At 46.5% G+C, this 6000-nt stretch overlaps 1 long non-coding RNA gene across 1 annotated transcript; it reads left to right on the top strand.

The window, feature by feature from the left end:
• Positions 1-4399: 4399 nt before the first annotated feature.
• On the top strand, positions 4400-5963 carry LOC103015280 (uncharacterized). Its single transcript, XR_450463.2, has 3 exons — positions 4400-4483; positions 4625-4672; positions 5169-5963. It is a non-coding gene; the product is annotated as an uncharacterized LOC103015280 (long non-coding RNA).
• The last annotated feature ends 37 nt before the right edge of the window (positions 5964-6000 follow it).

Genomic DNA, 6000 nt, shown 5'->3' with positions numbered 1-6000 from the left:
AGGGCATCTCGGCTGATGCCCACTCAGTGCCAGGCCAGTGCATCCTGGAAGCAGGGTGCAGGCCCCTGTGCAGAGCTTTTCACCAATGGGGGCAGAAACCACTGGGTAAATGTCTCCCCCTCTCTCCCCCATCCTAGAAGGTGGGTCCTGCGATGTTTTTCTTAGGGCTTCTCAGTCTCTCCAAATCGAGCAGCCTGGAACGTGGCCACCCCAATAACACATTATCAAACGCCTCTGCCTCTATCCTTGCTTTGGTTCCTGAGCCTCAGGTATGCTCCCTGCGCTCACATTCCCCAGCAATGTATTCACATGTGAGCTTTGTCTCAAGTTCTGCGTTTGGGGGAACCCTGGCCAAAACAGATTCAAACATTTTCTTTGCCTAAGCTCTCACCCAAATATAGACCATCTTTGTCTTCTGAATCGCGTAGGTGCTGAGTACAGTAACCACGTGGACATGGCAAAGGCGAGCAATTTCACGCTTTCCATTTCTAATTCTGTTTAACCACCAGACTGGGAGTGGACATTTCCCACTGACGTCTAGCTACTCTATATCAGGGTATGTAAATCATGTTTTCAAGATTAAAACAAACAAACAACCTTCCCGTATGTTTAGGTGGATGTATACGTCATTAAAAGGCCAGCTGAGGGAGTTCCCTGGTGGTCTAGTGGTTAGGATTCCAGGCTTTCGCTGCTGTGGCCTGGATTCAATCCCTGGTTGGGGAGCTGAGATTCCACAAGCGGAGTGGGCAAAAAAAAAAAAAAAAAAAAAAAAGGCCAGCTGAGCTCTCCCACTTCTGCTACTTAAGGTGACAGGAGAGATGGTGCAGGGCTGGGGCCAGAACCTGTTGGCTGCACTGCTGACCCTCTATCCCTGGAGTTAAAATTGTGCTCCAGGGTGATTCTGGGCAAGCCAGAGATTGAATCTCCTGTGCCGAAGTGGAGTAGAGGGCCCGGGGGTTGGAAGGCAGCAAAGATGGTGGGTGATGTCAAGGTTAGAGGGAAAGTGAGGGAGTGACCGCTGTACAATGGATTCATTCTCTGCGTGGAGCACTGGGAGGGCCCTGAGAGGCAAGGCAGAGAGTCAGCAGGGAAAGGGAGGGAAATGTCAGTCTTTGTTCTTAGAACTTCACTCTGGCTCTGCTCCACATCGGTTAGAAGCCACCATTCCGCCAGTAGCCCTCCCTCGGAATGACAGAGCTTTGAGACATTTATATTGAATAACCTCGGGTCTCACATGCTAATTAGCAAAGTAAATAATCGACATCAGCTGGCTGTTTGCTGCTCCTTGATGGCCGGGAATCATTCACAGGTGTATCAACCCACTGGGTGAGGCATTTCTAAAGCCCCGGAAGACTTCCCTCCAGTATCCCTTCCCGCAAATGCTCATGTCTCCATGACGATGGTGGGAGTCCCTCTGTTCATTAACAGGTTTTTTTTTTTTTGGCCATGCTGTGCGGCTTGTGGGATCTTAGTTCCTTGACCAGGGATTAAACCCAGGCCCCGGCAGTGAAAGCACGGAGTCCTAACCACTGGACCGCCAGGGAATTCCCAGGTTTTTATTTTAGAAGGAAAACCAAACAAGAGAGAAGGATACTCTTCCCAGCCCCATCATCTCAGAGAGTCAGCCCAGTGGTGGTGCAGAGTGAACAGAAAGCACTGGAGGCCACACAGCCTCAGATCATTCTCCATAAGGAACCAGAGGAGGGAAAATCCAGGAGTCGAGTGTCTTTAGAAACTCCAACTGTATGGCCGCACCTGACCTTGTCATCACTCAGAATAGCTCGTCTGTGAAAACCTCGCCTAACCCATCCCACTCCAAATTGACACAAAGTCTGGTTCTTCCCATCTCTCCTGCCCCACAGATTTCCTCTGATGCAGCTCCCCACCCCCTTGGATTTCCTTCTATCTCCATCCAACTTAGAACACATGATCCATCACTTCGATCCCCCCCCACTCCGCCGTTGTCAGTAACCTGCACTGTTTTGTATTTCTCCTGTTCCTGACCCTGTAAATTCTTGACTCTGGATTCTCCACACCTGGGCCCGGCTGCCGAGCCCCACATAACCATCTATCCAACGCCGATCCTGGGAATGCCTCAAATGCAGGGGCCCTCAGGGCTGCCCAGAATTCTCCCTCTCCATCTGGCAGCTCCCTCCTTCATTCCTCTCGGTGGCTTTTCCAGTTCTTCACTGTTTCCCTCAAAGCCCCTGTTACTACCTCCCACCCACTCTCAAGAGATGACTTCGCCTCTCACTTTAGAGCTAAAATAATAGAAGCCAGCAAGCAGGAATTTCCTTAACTTCCTGCCCTCCATCTATGAATGAATCTGCACCCACACCCATTCTTGTCTGCAACCAGCTTAAGTGGAAGAGCAAACCCTCTTCCTTCGCAGGGGCAGCTCCCCTGTCCCCGTGCGCTTCCTAGTGAACCTGTCCTCTCCTGCCCGGCCTCTTCATTCTGGTTTCTTAGCTCTTCTCCTCAGCCCAGCTCTAGGGAGACTCTGCATTTCCAGCCCCACCTACACTGCTTTTGTCAATGGCCTCAGTAACCTTCTAATTTCCAAATCCCAAGGTGCACTGTTCAGATCTCTTCCAACTTGACCCTTCTGAGGCATATCTTGCTCCCTCCTTCTCTAATCTCTTCTCCTTTGGTGACAACATACTTGTTATTTTTTGTTTGTTTGTTTTTGTTTTTTTTAAATCACCTCTCTGGTTTCTCCTCTTTTCTTTTTTTTTAAATAGATATATTTTATTATATTTATTTATTTACTTATTGGCTGTGTTGGGTCTTCGTTGCAGTGCGTGGGCTTCTCATTGCGGTGGCTTATCTTGTTGCAAAGCACAGGCTCCAGGCACGTGGTTTCAGTCGTTGTGGCACGCGGGCTCAGTAGTTGTGGCTCACGGGCCCAGTAGTTGTGGCACGCGAGCTCTAGAGCACAGGCTCAGTAGTTGTGGCACACGGGCTTAGTTGTTCCACAGCATGTGGGATCTTCCGGGACCAGGGCTCGAATCTGTGTCCCCTGCATTGGCAGGCAGATTCTTAACCACTGCGCCACAAGGGAAGCCCTGGTTTCTCTTAATAGCCTTCATCTGGTCACCCCTAAAACACCATGGGGTTCCCCAGCAATTATAAATGCCTATTCTGTGTGCCGTAGCTCCTGTGCTTAACTTTGTGGAAGCCTATAATCGTCTATCAATTTGTCAGTCTTTCTCTGCTAGATCTAATGCTAAAAGGCCATCTTTATGCACTTTTTTTTTACAAATACTGTCTTCATTTTCATCCCCAGTACTCAGCACAACACCTGGTACTTACTGAGCTCTCAGTGATTGCTCATTAAAGGTGCAGCTTGAAAAAAAAAAAAAAAGGTGCAGCTTGTGGCGCAATGGACACCTAACCCTTTTTTTCAGATGTATAAGTGGATCAACTTTTTGTTTTTGTGTACTTCATAACCATTTCTCCTGCCAAGAGTGAAATGCAATGTCAAAAAATTGAAGTAGGGACTTCCCTGGTGGTCCAGTGGTAAAGACTCCATGTTCCCAGCGCAGTGGGGGCAAGTTTGATCCCTGGTCGGGGAACTAAGATCCCACATGCTGGGTGGTGCGGCCAAAAAAAAGAAAAAATTGAAGTAAAAAATCGTACAGCCTTTTTTTTTTTTTTTTTTCAGTTTAAGTTTCATGAGAAAATAAGAATTATCTTGAAACGCCATAATTGGGAATAATTCAAGTATACTGGAACCTGTAGGCTTAAGCTGGAGCCTGGGTTGATAGAAAGACTTGGGTGATGGTTGGCGGGGAGGGAGGCAGATGCCAGAGTAATAACTTGGGTTTGAATTTCTATGACTTTTATCTCTTCTGTAGGTAGAAAAGATTTAGTTCACTTTGTACATATTGTACCTAGAGATCAGCTATTTGGGGGACAAAGTAAGGAATCTTGTTTGATATCTAAATTTAGCATCACAATCCCAGGCCTTTGTCATTGGTGACTATACTGAGTCACAGATGCCAAGCTCTAAAATCACTCTTGTCATTTGTAAGTTCAAAGTACATATGTATTTATGGATATTCTTTATTTGATTTGGTTTTCATGCCAGCCCAAGGAGGCAGAATTTGTTATTATCCCATTTTATAGACAAGCACTCAGAGGCTCAAAGGGATTTAATGATATGTCTTGTTCAAGATCAAGCAGGTGGTAAGTTAGAGCAATGGAACTTAAACTCCAAGGCAGTGCTGCTATATTGCACTGTCTTTTGGTGAAGATCAGTGATATTTGCTTCTTTTGCCTTTTGAAGTTAGCCATCCTGTTTCTGGCAGCAAGGAAGGGCATTTTGGCAGGCACTGGAGCAGGCAGTTAGGAGGTCATGAATGCTGGCTCTCTCTTGAGCTAGTCTTGTGATCTTGGACACATTACCAATCCTCCGTGAGCTGCAGCTTCTGCATCCGTAAAATGGAGAAAATAACAACCATACCTACCACACAGGGTTCTTGTAAGGTTTCAATGAATTAATATGTGCAAAGATCTTGACAAAGTGTCTTGCCCAGAGTAACCTCTTAAAGGTAGGACATGTTAATATTATTATGTTATTGTATATTTATTTTTCAAAGCATCCAAATTCTTCACTTTTCAGAAAGAAAGTCTTCTTCTAAGATTCATGCTAGATCTTATTGGCCTCCAGGTAAGATTGACACTGTATTAATTAATCTAATATTTATGTAGGGCTTGGCCTGGGCAAGGAGGGTTGGGGGGCACTCTGAGATGCACACTGCCAGCTTCTGGGGACCCTTGCGGTGGTGCAGCTCCAGGCACTCCCCTTCACTCCCCATCCCACCCCTAGCCCAGGTGGAGGTTTTAAGAGGTGGCTGAATATATGTGGAACCTAGAAAAATGGTACAGATGAACCGGGTTGCAGGGCAGAAGTTGAGACACAGATGTAGAAAACAAACGTATGGACACCAAGGGGGGAAAACTGCGGTGGGGTGGGGATGGTGGTGTGCTGAATTGGGCGATTGGGATTGACATGTATAAAGTGATGTGTATAAAATTGATGACTGATTAAAAAAATAAAAAAAATAAAAATAAATAAAAATAAAAATAAAAAAAATAAAAGAGGTGGCTGAGACAAGCTTTGGGCTGTTTCTCTAGTGCTAACTGCCTTTGTTGCACATTTCCAGATATCCACGACCGGAAGGAACCCTCTCCATTTAAGACAAGAATTCTTTTTCCTTTGGGAAGGCCAAGTGAAGCAAATGGTGATCCCAGGCAGTGATATCTGCAACCCAGAGGCTTAATCCTGACGAGGCTGATGAATGTGTGTGTCGAGCTGCTCCTGGCAAACACAGCACCTATCAGATATCACAGCAAAACAACAACAACGACAAAAACGGTTGTTCTTTGGAGTCAGTTTGTTCCTCGTAGGAGGGGTCTAGGTGGAAGGGGCTGACTTTCAAGCTGAGGCAGTGACTTCTGGGTCAGATGTGTGTCTGGGACACAGGGATGGGGACAGGAATGTGTCTGGGAGGGTGCGCAGGGCTTGATGTCTTTGGAACCAAGCTCCAGAAGGGCAAGGCACCCTCCTGGGGTTATGACTGGGCCTGGTGATGGCAACGAGGAAGGGTGTGTTTGCCATTGAAGTATTTAAGCATTGTCTCACCAGTCAGAAAACAAGACTGGCTTGTTGCTTCATCCTAGCCCAGGGCCCTTCAAACTCAGATCTCAGCATGACCCACTCAGGGAACTGTTCTGAGTTTCTCAGTAGGCGACGTCCAGCCCAACTAGCAAGTCTCCCAACCGTATTACTGATTTTGAGGATTAAAAAAAAAAAGTTTCTCTTTATTTTTGGCAGTTGAATTTGGATTTCATTACAATGATCGACTTGAAATACATGCCTGAGTGTGGCTCTTGTACCACCTACAGCAGAATCGCCTCAGGGGAGGGACGTTGAAAAATGCATACTTTCCCCAGTCCCATACCAGACACACGAAATGTCTATTAAAAATGTTTAAA

The sequence above is a fragment of the Balaenoptera acutorostrata genome, chromosome 20 (genome assembly GCF_949987535.1).
Source record: "Balaenoptera acutorostrata chromosome 20, mBalAcu1.1, whole genome shotgun sequence".
Lineage (NCBI taxonomy): Eukaryota > Metazoa > Chordata > Mammalia > Artiodactyla > Balaenopteridae > Balaenoptera > Balaenoptera acutorostrata.
Note: the sequence above shows the minus strand (reverse complement) of the source record. Positions and strands in the feature narration are given on the sequence as shown.